Consider the following 16287-nt stretch of genomic DNA (forward strand, 5'->3'; position numbering starts at 1 on the left):
CATCAAAAAAGAGAATTACAGACCAATATCCTTGATGAACATGGATGCAAAAATTCTCACCAAAATACTAGCCAATAGGATCCAACAGTACATTAAAAGGATTATTCACCATGACCAAGTGGGATTTATTCCTGGGCTGCAAGGCTGGTTCAACATCCGCAAATCAATCAACGTGATACAATACATTAACAAAAGAAAGAACAAGAATCATATGATCCTCTCAATAGATGCAGAAAAAGCATTTGACAAAGTACAACATCCTTTCTTGATCAAAACTCTTCAGAGTATAGGGATAGAGGGTACATACCTCAATATCATAAAAGCCATCTATGAAAAACCTACAGCGAGTATCATTCTCAATGGGGAAAGGCTGAGAGCCTTTCCCCTAAGGTCAGGAACGCGGCAGGGATGTCCACTATCACCACTGCTAGTCAACATAGTATTAGAAGTCCTAGCCACAGCAATCAGACAACAAAAAGAAATCAAAGACATCCAAATCGGCAAAGAAGAAGTCAAACTCTCACTCTGCAGATGATATGATATTGTACGTGGAAAACCCAAAAGACTCCACCCCAAAACTGCTAGAACTCATACAGGAATTCAGTAAAGTAGCAGGATATAAAATCAATGCACAGAAATCAGTGGCATTCCTATACACCAACAACAAGACAGAAGAGAGACAAATCAAGGAGTCTATCCCATTTACAATTGCACCCAAAACCATTAGATACCTAGGAATAAATCTAACCAAAGAGGCAAAGGATCTGTACTCAGAAAACTATAAAATACTCATGAAAGAAATTGAAGAAGACACAAAGAAATGGAAAAACGTTCCATGCTCATGGATTGGGAGAATCAACATTGTGAAGATGTCAATGCTACCTAGAGCAATCTACACATTCAATGCAATCCCCATCAAAATACCATCCACTTTTTACAAAGAAATGGAACAAATCATCCTAAAATTTGTATGGAACCAGAAGAGACCCCGAATAGCCAGAGGAATACTGAAAAAGAAAAGCAAAGCTGGCGGCATCACAATTCCGGACTTCCAGCTCTATTACAAAGCTGTCATCATCAAGACAGTATGGTACTGGCACAAAAACAGACGCATAGATCAATGGAACAGAATCGAGAGCCCAGAAATGGACCCTCAACTCTATGGTCAACTTATTTTTGACAAAGCAGGAAAGAATGTCCAATGGCAAAAAGACAGTCTCTTCAACAAATGGTGTTGGGAAAATTGGACAGCCACATGCAGAAGAATGAAACTGGACCATTTCCTTACACCTCACACAAAAATAGACTCCAAATGGTTGAAAGACCTAAACGTGAGACAGGAGTCCATCCAAATCCTAAAGGAGAACACAGGTAGCAACCTTTTCGACCTTAGCCGCAGCAACTTCTTCCTAGAAACATCGCCAAAGGCACGGGAAGCCAGGGCAAAAATGAACTATTGGAATTTCATCAAGATAAAAAGCTTTTGCACAGCAAAAGAAACAGTCCACAAAACCAAAAGACAACCGACAGAATGGGAGAAAATATTTGCAAACGACATATCAGATAAAGGGCTAGTATCCAAAATCTATAAAGAACTTATCAAACTCAACACCCAAAGAACAAATAATCCAATCAAGAAATGGGCAGAAGACATGAACAGATATTTCTCCAAAGAAGACATCCAAATGGCCAACAGGCACATGAAAAAGTGCTCAACATCACTCGGCATCAGGGAAATCCAAATCAAAACCTCAATGAGATACCACCTCACACCCGTCAGAATGGCTAAAATTAACAAGTCAGGGAACGACAGATGTTGGCGGGGATGTGGAGAAAGGGGAACCCTCCTACACTGTTGGTGGGAATGCAAGCTGGTGCAACCCCTCTGGAAAACAGTATGGAGGTTCCTCAAACAGTTGAAATTAGAGCTACCGTTCGATCCAGCAATTGCACTACTGGGTATTTACCCCAAAGATACAAATGTAGGGACCCGAAGGGGTACATGTACCCCAATGTTTATAGCAGCAATGTCCACAATAGCCAAACTGTGGAAAGAGCCAAGATGCCCATCGACAGATGAATGGATAAAGAAGATGTGGTATATATACACAATGGAATATTATGCAGCCATCAAAAGGAATGAGATCTTGCCATTTGTAACGACGTGGATGGAACTGGAGGGTGTTATGCTGAGTGAAATAAGTCAATCAGAGAAAGACATGTATCACATGACCTCACTGATATGAGGAATTCTTAATCTCAGGAAACAAACTGAGTGTTACTGGAGTGGTTGGGGGTGGGAGGGATGGGATGGCTGGGTGATAGACTTTGGGGAGGGTATGTGCTACGGTGAGCGCTGTGAATTGTGCAAGACTGTTGAATCACAGATCTGTACTTCTGAAACAAATAATGCAACATATTTTAAGAAAAAAGAAAAAGAAGAAGATAACAGGAGAGGAAGAAAAGGGGAGTATGTCAGAGGGGGAGACGAACCATGAGAGATGATGGACTCTGAAAAACAAACTGAGGGTTCTAGAGGTTAGGGGGGTGGGGGGATGGGTCAGCCTGGTGATGGGTATTAAAGAGGGCACGTTCTGCATGGAGCACTGGGTGTTATGAACAAACAATCAATCATGGAACACTGCATCAAAAACTAATGATGTAATATATGGTGATTAACATAACAATAAAAAAATTTGAAAAAAAAAAAAAACTAATCCATAGTGGGGGAAAAAAATCAGAGTAGCAGTTATCTCTAATGAGAGCCTGGGGTTGGGGGAGTGGTCATAACTGACTGAGAAGGGGGGTGAGGAAACTTTCTGGGGTGATGGTCATGTTCCTTACTTTGATAAGGGTGTGAGTTGCAAAGGTGTCTGGATCTGTCAAAACTCGTGGAACAGTAACCCTAAAATTTATACATTTAATTATATGTTAATTTTACTTCAAAAGAAAAACACAACCATAAACAATTACTGGACTCCAGTTAATGGCATGTGATGACGTATTTAGGAGGAAGCATACTGATGTCTGCAACTTACTTTGAAATGCACCCAAAATGAGATGTATTGATGGGTGGCTAGATGGGTAAGCATGTGATAAAACAATTAGAGTGCAATATTAGTGGTGGAATCTGGGTGGGTGAACATTTTGCCCTGACTTGAGGGAAACTCACTTGCTCCTTTAAAGATGGATGCCAATCTTGATTTGCAATCAGCATCTGCCTTAGGCACTGCTGTGGGGATGTGCATTCACATGACACTTGCAATAGCAACCACAGTGGGTTTTCTGTGACTGCATCTTTGTTAAAGTCAGGGAATAAAGGACAGCCAAGGGAAGAGCTTTGTGAGGGCCAAGGTCCACCGCCCAGTGGCTGACACCCAACACCATTATGTCTGAGAGGTTGCACCAGCTCTGAGGTTCCTTCTAATCTGCTCCCGTGTGCTCTTCCAAGGCTGTTTCTCTCTTCTTCTTCATGAGCCCTCCTTCCAGCTAAACTGTGTGCTCCCTTTCTTTAGAATTCCTGAGTGCTGCCCAGAAACTTTCCCCTTCCACCTTCTGCTTCTACATCCCAGCTCTTCCCGCCCTGGGCAGCTGTGCCAGGTGCTCCTCATTGCAACTCTCCTCCATCTCGCAATTTGCATGTCTGTATCTTTCCCACCCTTCTCAGCACCGTACCCACACCACCCACCACTTCCCCTCTTCATTTCTCCCACCCCATCCCTTCCCTTCATCTCATCCATCACATGTACTTATTTTATTCCTCACTGAATGTATGTAAACATACTAATATGCATATATGCATATACATGTATACACATAGGTGGTGATCACATATTTATTTTGTTTACTTCTCTTCCCTCTATCTGCTCCATAGAGTGGACAACATGTCCATATTTTTTATTTATGCTTAGATGTAGGGCACAATGACCAGCGCATTTTTAGGCTCAGGATAAACAGCACTTGTCTGAATGAATAATGACTTCTCTTCTTCTCAGCCTGTTTTGGCTCTTACCTATTCAAATAGTTGAGCTTAAAAGCCTAGCTCAAGTTCCAACTTTAAAAAAAATAATAATAATTCTATTATTTTTGTTTTTCTTCTAGGCACATCTGTTTCTCAAAGGATTTGTAAGCTCTCTGAAGGCTACAACCAAGTTTTATATCCCTATTACAATATTTTATGCACAGGAGGAAATCATAAACATCTATGGAGTGATTATTTTCTGTCAAGGAGAAGATTCGTTTTCATTTTTCTTTTTCTTTTGTTATTGAAGTGTAGCTAACACACAAGATTACATTAGTTTTAGGTGTATAGAATAATGATTTGACAATTCTATATGTTATGCTATGTTTACCACCAGTGTAGCTATCATCTGTCACATACGTTATTACAATACCATTGACTATGTTCCCTATGCTGTACCTTTCATCCCCAATGGCTTATTCAATCCATTCCTGGAAGCCTGTACTTCCTTCTCCCCTTCCCCCATTTTGCCCATCCCCCCAAGTCCCTCCCCTCCAGCAGCCATCATATAGCTCTCTGTATTTATGAGTCTGTTTCTGCTTTTTGTTTGTTTACTTCTTTGTTTTGTTTTTTTAGATTTCCCATATACGTGAAATCATATGGTATTTGTCTTTCTATGTCTGACTTATTTCATTTAGCAAAATAGCCTCTAGGTCTATCCATGATTTTGGGAAAGACAAGATCTTATTGTTTTTTATGGCTGAATGAAATTCCATTGTATGTATATATATCATCTTCTTTATCTATTCATCCATCAGTGGACACTTGAGTTGCTTCCCTATCTTGACTATTATAAATGATGCTGCAATAAACAGAAGGGTACATATATCTTTTTGAATTAGTGTTTTCATTCTCTTTGGGTAAATACCAAGTAGTGGAATTACTGGATCATATGGTAATTCTATTCTTAATTTTTAGAAGAATCTCCATACTGTTTCCCACCGTGTTTGCACCAGTTTGCATTCCCACCAACAGTGCATGAGGGTTTAGCTTGGGACTGTTTTTAATAGTAAATGCTTCATACCACTGCAAACTCTTCTCTAATTTTTTCAGAAATTAAATACGCGATGGTCTTAGTAGACTTCAGAATATAGTGCCTTCAGGAGCCACAAACATACAGGAAGGATTTTAAAAGGTACTGAATCTAGACCTCTGAGGACTTCTGCTTTATTGAATTCTTAGAATATTCCTGGGTCCTTGTCCTGCCCTCCCCCAGTAGTCCTTCATTTCACTGCAGACAGATGAGCACATGGAACAAGCAAACTCTAGAGGTAAGCTGCCTGGTGTCTTCATTGTGGACAGGTGCAGGCATAGAGCCAGGCCTGGGCCCCAGCAAGGGACCCTCCTCAGCCCCGTCTTAGCGCTGACTCTTGGCCCTCGCTGTGCCCTCTCTGGGCCACAGGTTCCTCCTCTCTGCCCTTGAGGATGAAAACCACCTCCAGTGAGGTGTCTCAGAACCTAAGAGAAGATGTTTAATGGTTTTCTCAACTACATTGTATAGTATTTATAAATTGCTTACACTTCCATCCTTTGGTATCCACTTACCAATTGTCCAAGTCCTAGGACCCTCCCAGTGATGAGAAGGGTTGCTGAGGCCTTGGATGCTAACAGATCCTGGGAGACTCTCATGGGGATCCAGGTGGCAGAGAAAGATGGTGCTGGCAATGCCCAAACTGAGGAATGGGATGTGAAGGAAGAGGCAGTATAAGAAGTCCCATTCAATCAGAGACAGATGGTCACATTGGCAGAGGAGGACCAGTTAGCTTACTGAGCTCTCAACAGCCGCCTTTCCATTTCATTTAGCAACTGGCATGTTATTTAAAGATCCACTGATTGGTATGTATCAGTCTGTAAGACTTGTTTTGCAGCCAATGTCCTGAGATGCACATGAGTGTACACACACACACACACACCATGCACCAACCCACCCTTACCTCCCCCTCTTTCCACACAGCCTTGCATCTACTCTTCTGTCCTAAACTAGCTCTTAATAGATTTTACTCATAGTAAAATAAAACTTTTAAAAGGTCAAACTTTCTTTGCTTTCCTTTTTTTTTTTTTTTTGATCTGGGGTGAAAAAATATCATCTCTTTGAATGATACAATGTACGCTCTACCTAGTAAAATAAACAGAACCAGAAACATTTCTCCTTGTGCTATTCTTTCATCAACATTTAGGGACTGACACTGACATGGTTTTAATAAGAGCAAGGTTCTGAGGAGTCAGACAGGCTTCAGTTTAAATCTTCTGATGCTCATGACTTTGGACAAATTGCTTAAATGTCATTAAGCTTTAATTTTTGCACCTGTAAATCGAGCATAATTCATAGTGCCTAGTGCATAATGAAATAAGGCATTTAGCACAATGCTAGGCACATAGGATGAACCCAAGCAATCATTACTACTCCCTGTTTTCATGATCACTATGACCTCTCAGTTTCACTTCCCTCTCAAAGTGAGGATAAAAGCCACATCCTAGAGTTAGATGACACAATCTGGATGACGCAGTCAGGGTCACTTTGAATCCCTGGATCTGGCCCATGGACACCCAGGATGGACAGTGGAACCAGGAAGATGGGTGGGAAGTGTCAAGAACTTGTTACAGAGAAAATGGATGTTGCCGTTTATGCTATTGTCAGCAATTATATTGCTATTAACATTGCTGCCCAGACCTTGTTGGCCAGGGAATTATTATGAAGATCTATAGCCCGAAAAACTTAAAGCTTATGGGGACAAAGAATCATCTTCAAGAATCTATACATCAAGGTCATACAAAATGTGTGGGCTAATCTTCAGTTTTAATTTAAAATTACTGTGTCAAACTTCATTTATTTAGATGAGCTATAGGAACATGTGTTTGTCTTGTTGGGAGAGAAAAGAAGGTGAGTCTGAAGATAACGAACTACAGAATGTTTTAAATGGTAATGTTGCAGACACTCTGTGACCACTCCCCCTTCCCAATCCATAAGCCCTACTTTCTAATCCTCCTTCCAGTGCTTAGGCTAGAGATGGTCATGTTGTCCAATTCTAGCCAACTGAGTATAAAAACACTGCACGGTGAGCGACCTGGATGGTCCCTTCAAAAATGACAAGCTTAGGATATGGTTCTGGTAAAAACAAATAAATAAATAGTAGTAGTAATTTTGAACAAAATATGAAAAACAGCTATTTGAAGGCACTGGGGAGTGACTGAAATCAGGCAGAAACTGCAGGGACTTAACCCTTTAAAGGAAGAAATTATTTGGATGAGATTTATGTTTATTCATATTTTCCCTGAACACACACCCAATTCACAGAGTGTGGGGTAACTAAAACACTGGCAGACAGTCCTTGTATTACTGACTAGAAGTGTCAAAGGATGGAGTTCAGGGTTTGCACAGCTGGAAATTAAGAGGGTAATCTTAGAAAACAGGAAGCCCCAGGGAAGAGCCCCCAAGTCATCTAAATGTAAGCAACACTTAAAGCTTTGACTAACCCCCTGAAATACGTGCATGAGGGAGAATCCAAGAAACCTGGAGGAAATTAATAGATGATGAACCAGAGGGCTGAGCATGCATGTCTGCCATTGACCACCACAGGGGAGACAGAGTTTAAAGTTTAAGTACCATCAAGTTAGGAAGGCTTGGTAAATACATGGGCTTTTCACTGAAATCCCCCCAAAAGCCACACCTTATGTGGCTTTTATGTCCCAGAAAAAAAGGAATTTACTCTACAATTAAGGAGGAAAACAATAAAAGATACATGCCTTAATAAAGCATAAGACCAAGTCTTCATGAATTCTATATAATCAACTAGGAATTTAACAGCCTGGTAGAACAAAAGTCAAACTCACAAAACAGAGGAAAATTATACAAACTAGAGCCTCCAAGGTGTGTCAAAGTCCACCATACAATTTAAAATACTAGACATTGAAAGAAATAGGAAAAAAAATGACCCATAATTAAAAAAATTAAAAACAGGTGTTGAAAGGAATCAAGTAGTGTAATTAACAGATAAAGATTTAAAGAAACTATTATAAGCACATTCAAAGAGCTAATGAAAAAGATAGTCTTATTGAATAAACAATCTCAGCAAAGAAATGGAAGCTGTAAAAAAAAAATGGAAATTCTGATACCGAAAAGTACAATATCTGAAATGAAAACTTTACATTATGAATTTGAAAGCATATGGGAAATGGTAGGGAAATAGGTCAGTGAACTTATGAACTTGAAAAAACTCAGTAGAAATTAATCAGTCTGAAAAACAGAAAGATACATAGTTTCAGAATGAATAAACAAAGCTTCAGTATATATATATATAATTGGATATATATAAAAATATATAATTGGAGTCTTAGATGCAGAGAAGAAAGAGAATGTAACAATGAAGTATTTGATGAGATATTTCACAAATTTCCAAAATTTTGTTAAGATTTTTCAGGTCCAAGAATTTTAGTGAGCCCCCAGCACATAAGTACAGGCAAAACCATAACTACGTTTCTTATAGTCAAACTGATGAAAAGCAACAAAAAGGAGAATATCTTAAAAGTACTAGAGAAAAAACAAACTGATCTCTTATCAGAAACAATGCAAACCAGAAGACAATGGGACGATATTTTTAAAGTACTAAAACGAACAAACAAAAAAGCCACTGTCAACACAAAATATTATGTCTGGATAAAATATTCTTCCAGGATGAAGAAGAAATAAACACATTTTCAGATAAAAGAAAACTAAGATAATTCAGTGCCCGCCGCTGTGCGCTGTACTGGTGCTAAAAGAAGCTCTCAGGTGATGGGAAATGACACCAGATGGAAATCTGGACCTCCAAAAAGAAACAAAAACACCTAAAATGGTAAATATGTGAATAAGTATAAAAGATGACATTTACTCAGTTCCCTCAAAAACAACTGGCTCTTTCAAGCAAAGACTATGACATTGTATTATAGGACTCACAAATTCTGTAAATATAAAGTATGTGACAAAAATAATACAAAAGAGGTTTAATGGAATTATACTGTTTCAAGTTCTTTGTTATTTTATACAAAGTGGTCCAGTATTAAGCCTAAACAAGCTGATTAGATATAATTTCTAAAGCAACAACTAAATAATACAAAAGGATTATCAGTAAACACCCAATGAGAAGTCTGGCTCCAGGCCAAAACGTGTGTGACTTTCAGGTTTGACCACAGGTAATTGCAAAGACTTAGCTAATAGGCGTCATGGGGGAAGCTGCCCCCCCCCACAGTGGACTTGGGGCATGGCCAGTGCACAGCAGTCTCCGAAGGGAGGTACAGTCAGGACTCAGGGTCCCCGGGTTGGACGTGCTCCTTGCATATTTGCACTCCTAGCCCTGGGTGTCTTCATTCCCAGGTCTCTTTACCTGTGGCCCAGGACAGAGATGTTTCCAGGCACCTCTGCTGAGGTCTCCTTACCGGTGGGGCTGGGGGCCAAGGGGAGCCTTGAAGACTTTTCCTCACTCTGACTCCGTCCACTCCTAGCTTTCTACCTCTCCACCTCTCCGCCTCTCCACCTCTCCACCTCTCCACCTCTCCACCTCTCCCCACCTCAGAACTCATAAAATTGCTGGAGCCTTTTGTTCAGGGCTTCATCCACAGTGAGACCTCTTCCATGCCTGTGCTGATCTAGCTGACCCTCTAGCAGTACACCTTCCATGGGAAAAAAAATGAAAATGGGGTTCAGCACTTTCTCTGGTTTTAGACTCTGGCTTACAGAGACTGTCTCATGAAGTGATTAAAGGTTTCGTTGTTTCTTTCATTTTGGCTTATTGTTGCTTCAATCAGCTACTCCAACATCTGACAGTTTCTCTCTCTCTCTCTCTCTCTCTCTCTGTCTCTCTGCCTGGTTATCTCTCTCTCTTTCCAGCTCAACTGAGCTCCTGACACTCAAGAGAAAAATAAAAATGCAATAGTAAAATATACTTAAAAACTTCTGTTAAGAGATTGGAAAGACAAGCCACATCCTGGGAGAAGATATTTGCAAAACAAATATCTGATAGAGGAATGCTATCCAAAATATACAGAGAACTTTTAAAACTCAATACTAAGACTACAAGCAACATTTTTAAAAATGGGCAAAAGACCTGAACATGCACGTCATCAGAGAAGATATACAGATAGCAAATAAGCAAATGAAAAGATGTTCCACATCATGTCATCAAGGAAATGTAAATTAAAATAACAATGAGACACCACCACGTAGCTATTAGAATGGCCAAAATCCAGAGCACTGACGACAGCAAGTGCAGGAGAGAACATGGAGCAACAAGCGCTCTTAGTCATTGCTGGTGGGAATGTAAAATGACACAGTCACTTTGGAATCCAGTTTGGCAGTTTTTAACAAAGCATATTCTTATCGTATGGCCCAGTAAGCACACTCCTAGGTATTTACCCAAATGAGTTGAAAACTTATGTCCACACAAACACCTGCATGCAAAAGTTTGTATTTTATTGACAATTGCCAAAACTTGGAAGCAACCAAGATGTCCTAAGATAGGTGAATATGTAAACAAAATGGTGGTACATCTGGACAATGGAATAGGATTCAGTGTTAAAAAGAAATGAGCTATGAAGCCATGAAAAGACATAGAGGAACTTTAAATGCATATTGCTAAGTCGGTCTTGAAAATCTACATACTGTGTGATTTCATCTATAGGACATTTGAGAAAAAACAAAACTACAGAGACAGTGAAAGTTCAGTGGTTGTCAGGGGTTCAGGGCAGCGGGGAGGGAGAGGGGAAAGGCGGAGCACAGGGAATTTTAGGAGAGTGAAACTACCCTGTAAGATACTGTATTGATGGATACATGTCGTTACACATTTTTCAAAGCCCATAGAATCCACAACGAAAAGAGTGAACTTTAATGTAAACTATGGACTTTGGTTAACAATCATGTATCAGTATTGGCTTATCAGGTGTACAAAGGTACCACACCAATGCAAAATGTTGATAACAGGGAAATTGTGGGGTTAAGTATTGAGAGATTATATGGGAACTCTTTGTACTTTCAGCTCAATTCTTCCATAACTCTAAAACTGCTCAGAAAAAAGTCTAATAATTAAAAAAAAGAATACTTGATCAACCCAAAATGAAACAAGAAAAGAGAAGAAGAAAGACAAACACACAGATAAGAGAGGCAGAAAACGAATAAAACGACAGGCCTCCACCCGATGGACTCGTACCCCGTCAACGTGGGTTTCCAGCCCCGGATGGACTTGTACTCCATCAACATGGGTTTCTAGAATGGACAACCCAACCCATTGTGGTAGAAGCAGAAGGGTGCTTATCTCTGGGGTAAGAACAGAGTGGAAGGGAGCTCAGGAAACGTGCCAGGTGGTGGCACGTTCTGTGTCTTGATTGGAGAGGTGGTTATGCGGTGTATATGCTTTTCATGGCTCATCAGATTGTATCATTGGGATTCGTAACTTTCTCTGCACATAAATCCTTACTTCAATGTTTTAAAAAATAAAATAAAAAAGGACTTCCCCAGTGGGCCATGCCACATGCATGAGGATGAAAGCCACAGGCTGGTGATGAAGGACCAGAAAGATAGAAGGAGCCTGAGAGCAAAGCCAGAGCCCCTACCTCTGAACTCTGGCAACAGACAGAAATAAGCATTATGTTAACCAGGCTTTATTACATGCAGGCAAATCCACGGCTAAATATTACAAGTTCACCTCACATACAAGTAAAACCAGAACCAAATGCCCAGACCAGATATTGATTCATTTGCATTCATGTAAGAATTATTTATGATTCATATCTATTTTCCACAAATACATGTAAGCATTAAGATAAGTCCCCCAGGAGATGAATTTTTAGCATGCTACAGCTGAACATCTCTCATGAACCTCATTTCCCCAGTAAACCTTTATTTATTTATTTATTTTCAGTTTGTTTCCTTGTTTGTTCAGCTAACCCATGAGTTGATTCCAGACCTTGTGACTTCAAATTTCGAAATAACAAGGCCCAAATGAATCATCTTTTCCTATGCTCTGAAAGGATAAATGCCTCATGTTGAAGACCTTCAACATGCAGCTGAAGTAAACAAATAACATTTAATTTCAGCCACAAACCATTAAACATCAAATCCAGTCTCTGCAAGCATTGAAGAAGCCATTCTGGTTATCTGGTCTCCTCTGTGCAAAGGAAAAAAGCCTTTTAATGAAAAGCCATGACTTTACTGCCAACACTGGTTTCACTTCCAACTTGGCATCTGCAGTAACCGAGAGCTTTTCTAAGGTTGTTTTTATTTATGAATTTTAATAACATGAAAGGTTGTTTCCAGAGTGAAAAGCTGCTTCCTTAAAAGTGCATGGTTTAAAACCAAAGGGTAGGGTTTGACTTGACAATCTTGAAGAAAGAAATGTAGTTAGATGATTTGCAGGAGGGCAGAGAGTGGTAAAAGAGATAACCCAATAATGTGAATTTTAAGAGTCCAAACTGTGTGGGGGAGAGGCAGGGAACAGACAGGGAGCCCCTTTCTTCATGGTATTATTGGATATTTTGATGGAGGTCAGCAAAATGAAGGGGATTAGTAATTCCTGTGCTGCCCTGGAGGGAGGTAGAGAGAGGAGTGGTTGCCCAAGGGGAACCTCCCCAAGCTGAGCAAGAAGATATAGACAATGGAGAAAATTTGTACACTACCAGGCTAACTTCAGGGTCATTCACTTTTTATTACCTCTGAAATAATGAAGTCCAACTCAGTCATGGTTCCCTGTTCCATAAAAAATACTGATCACAACGTGTAAACCTTTATTTCATCTATAACATCACTAAGCAGGAGTTTAAAATCAACTTAATGGTGGTTTCCAGAGGGGAGGGGTGGGAATGGGGGAAATAGGTGAAGGGGATTAAGAGTACACTTAGCATGATGAGCACTGAGTAATGTCTAGAATTGGTGAATCACTCTATTGTACACCTGAAATGAATATAACACTGTGTGTTAAATATAGTGGAATTAAAATAAAAAATAAATATAAGATACAAAATGCAATCAATTTAATGAGGTATCATTTACGTACAATAAAATGTACCCATTTTACATGTATGGTTTGATGAGTTTTGACAAATACCAACACTCATGTAACCATCACCCAGTCAAAATAGAGTGTTTTTCTCCATGAGGGTCCCTCAAGGTCTTTTGTGGTCAATCCTCACCCCCACTTTCATATAACCACTGATCTACTTTCTCAGACAATAGAACAGTGTTACCCAGTCTAGAATTTCACAGACATGGAATCATGTAAGGTGTGTACTCTTACGTGTCTGGTTTACTTTGCAAAACATAATACTTTTGAAATTCACCCATGTCATTGTGTATATCAAAAGACGTCTTCTTCTTTTCTTGATGAGGAATATCCCACTGTAAGGGCAAACCTCAATCTTTACCCATTCACCTGCTGAAGAATATCTGGATGGTTTTCAGGCCGACACACAAACATGCCAGCTTGTTCAAAACAGAATAAGGATGACCACTTTGGGGATCAATGAGGACGTGATTGTGGGATATGCAGGTGGGGTGCACATGCCACAGTCTCTCTGGGGATGGCAGGCAGCTTTTGAGCAGCTCCAGACCCAGGACGTGTGTGTGTGTGTGTGTGTGTGTGTGTGTGTATGTGTGTGTGTTGGGGGTGTACATAAGCTTTAGTATGTTCATTTGGACATAAGATATTATTAAAACTACCCACCATTGCTTAACGCTCCACCTTTCCTATCTTGAACAGGTTGAGAGGACAACCAGTCTAACTTGTTGCTGGTTGGCACTCTTTGAATTGTACCTCCCCTTCACTTTAATAGGAGTCAGGGAAACCCATGATTAAGACTGACACTGCAGGATTCCACCCCTACTTCATTAGCTGGCAGCTGTGTGACCATGGGCAAGTTTGTCAACTTCTTTATCTATTAAGTGGGAATAGTAATAGTGCCTGTTTCTCAATAAATACTACTTCCATATCTGGTAAGTAGTAAAAGTTAAATGATTGGTTTCCCATACATAACTTTTACAACATGTCATATGAAATAGCATATTCAGTTGGTCTTTAATTTAAAAAATATTTGCAACTTGGGGCACTTGGGTGGCTCAGTCAGTTAAGCATCTGACTTTTGATTTCAGCTCAGGTCATGATCTCAGGGTTGTACGATTGAGCCCCTTGTCAGGCTCCTTGCTCAGTGGGGAATCTGCTCGAGATTCTCTTTCTCTCCCTCTGCCCCTCCTCCCACATGCACTCTCTCTATCTCTAAAAATAAATAAAATCTTTAAAAAAGATATTGAATATTTGCTATTCAACTATATGTAAAGCACTGTGTGAAGCATGATACAGATGCAGTCCCTGCCCTCTAGCACCTTATCATCTCTTAGGAATACATACGCATGTAACCTCTGAGCCAGCACTCAAGAAACTAAGTGATGAGGATTATAACAAACCAGAAAGAGAATTCCTTCCTCGGGGCCCAGCTTCCTCCTGAGAAAATCGGGCCATGAGCTGTGGAGGAAGGAAGGGGTGCCTCACCTGGGTGTAAGGACAGACGAGGATGCTGTCTGTGCTCAACCCATAGCCCTTAGACTTTTCACCATGAGTGGGGTCAAATCCTATCTGCCTGTGTCTGTATCCCTGTACCTGATGGCTTCCCCAGCCCTTCTGCCCACATGTTGGGTTGTCTGGAAGTGCCAGGAATTACTCATCACCAACCTTGGGAGCAGCCCTTTATCCGTTATGGATGGGATTTGTATAAATATCCTGGTTCCCTTGTTCCACAGGTGGAATGATCGGCTGTGCTTTGCAACATTTCCTAGAGTTTCCATTGGTTACAAGACTCTATAACTATTTCTCGTACTTCCCAATAAAGTACTTGCTTTGGAATCCTTGTCTCTAGCTCTGCCTCTGGGATCTAGAGTGGAAGGAGCTTGGAGGCCAGGCAGACATGATGGCGACAATCCAGGGAAGCTGTAGTGAAGGCCTGAGTATGGACAGCGCCCTGAGTCGGACAGTGTCGGGGAGAGCAGAGTGTGGAGGGGCAGTTGATGGTCTCAGGCTGCTGGTGGGGGAGAGAGAGGTTACAGACATTATAGGTGCAAACAGGACCACCCGGGGGTGGCGTTGGCTTACCTTGCCTGTTATATTACTCCAATCCCTCTCGTCAGTCAGATTAGGTGTATTAAATGCATTTTTAACTTACAGTATTTTCAACTTACAATGGCTCTAGTGGGACACAATCCCACTATAAGTCAAGGAAGATCTGTATTACAAAAATCATTATCCAGGTAAATCATTCAATAGGGAAAAGAAGTATTTCCAGTCATGCAAGGATGCAGGAAAAATCTACTCTTCGATGACGCCCTCAGAAAAAGACGAAAACCAAACAACAAAACACTTGGTATTTAGCTCCACTCTCATGAAATCCAGGAGCACTGGGAATTAGGGGAAGGGGAATGGAGAAGAGGATCATGTAAAATTCATAGTATCTAAATAGGCATTGATTAAAAAAATATGTAGAAATCGAACACTAAAATTCAGATGCAATCAAGGTGAGTGATGGTGTTGGGGGTTGGTGTTGTTTGAGAAGAAGAGAGAAGAAATCACAGATTGCCACAGTTCTTGTCATTTTTTTTCAGGGAGAAGGACATAGTTATGAATTAACATTAAATATTGTTGGGGAAATACAGGTTTAAGTATGTGAGGCAAAAATTAAGATGAAGTGTTTGAAGAATACAAGCAGTTCTTACAGAGTTCCATACTATTAAGGGGGAAAGTAGACAAAAAAATGTCAAGCAAGCCTATAATTGATAAAGAGGGAGAAAGAAAGAGAGAGACCGAGAGAGAATAGAAGCACCAAGAAAACATGATAAATAGAATATACAAAATAAGCCACCGAAAATTTACTAGTAATCTCAGTAACTGTGAATAGGTTAGATCTCCCATTAAAAGACAGTCTTTTGATTGGATAAAAGGGGGGGGGAAATAGTGAAATCCAGCTTTGTTTTTTGCAAGAGAAAAACAAGGAGACAGGAAGCTGAAAATATTTTAAATATTTAAAAATGAAAAAGTATTCATCAAATGCAACCGTTTAATCAGATATATCAGTTGCAATAGTTTGACGAAATATGATATGAACATGTTCAGAAAGTTCTATTTCATGTTGGTAAAGGATCTGCCAAATACACATCAATCCCTTAACCATACAGTTTTAAGTAGAAAGCAAAAGCGATAGAAATACGAGGGGGGATCAGAGCAGAAATCAATGAACTAGAAACCAAAAGAACAGTAGAA

The 16287-nt window shown here is 40.1% G+C and overlaps 1 protein-coding gene across 2 annotated transcripts in view; it reads right to left on the bottom strand.

Annotated features, from left to right (window-relative positions):
- The window catches only part of CD93 (CD93 molecule), a 39988-nt gene that overhangs the window by 11065 nt on the left and 12636 nt on the right, over positions 1 to 16287 (bottom strand). Inside the window, exon 3 of one of the 2 annotated variants that reach the window (XR_012374131.1) lies at positions 5592 to 5694. The exons of the other annotated variant lie outside the window; for it this stretch is intronic. The gene's annotated coding sequence lies outside the window, so the exon portion shown is untranslated. Of the gene's footprint in view, positions 1 to 5591; positions 5695 to 16287 lie in introns of those variants that run through there. 2 annotated transcript variants of the gene reach the window in all.

The sequence above is a fragment of the Callorhinus ursinus genome, unplaced genomic scaffold (genome assembly GCF_003265705.2).
Source record: "Callorhinus ursinus isolate GAN/ISIS: 27379988/994484 unplaced genomic scaffold, GSC_fseal_2.0 scaffold29, whole genome shotgun sequence".
NCBI classification, from domain to species: Eukaryota; Metazoa; Chordata; class Mammalia; order Carnivora; family Otariidae; genus Callorhinus; species Callorhinus ursinus.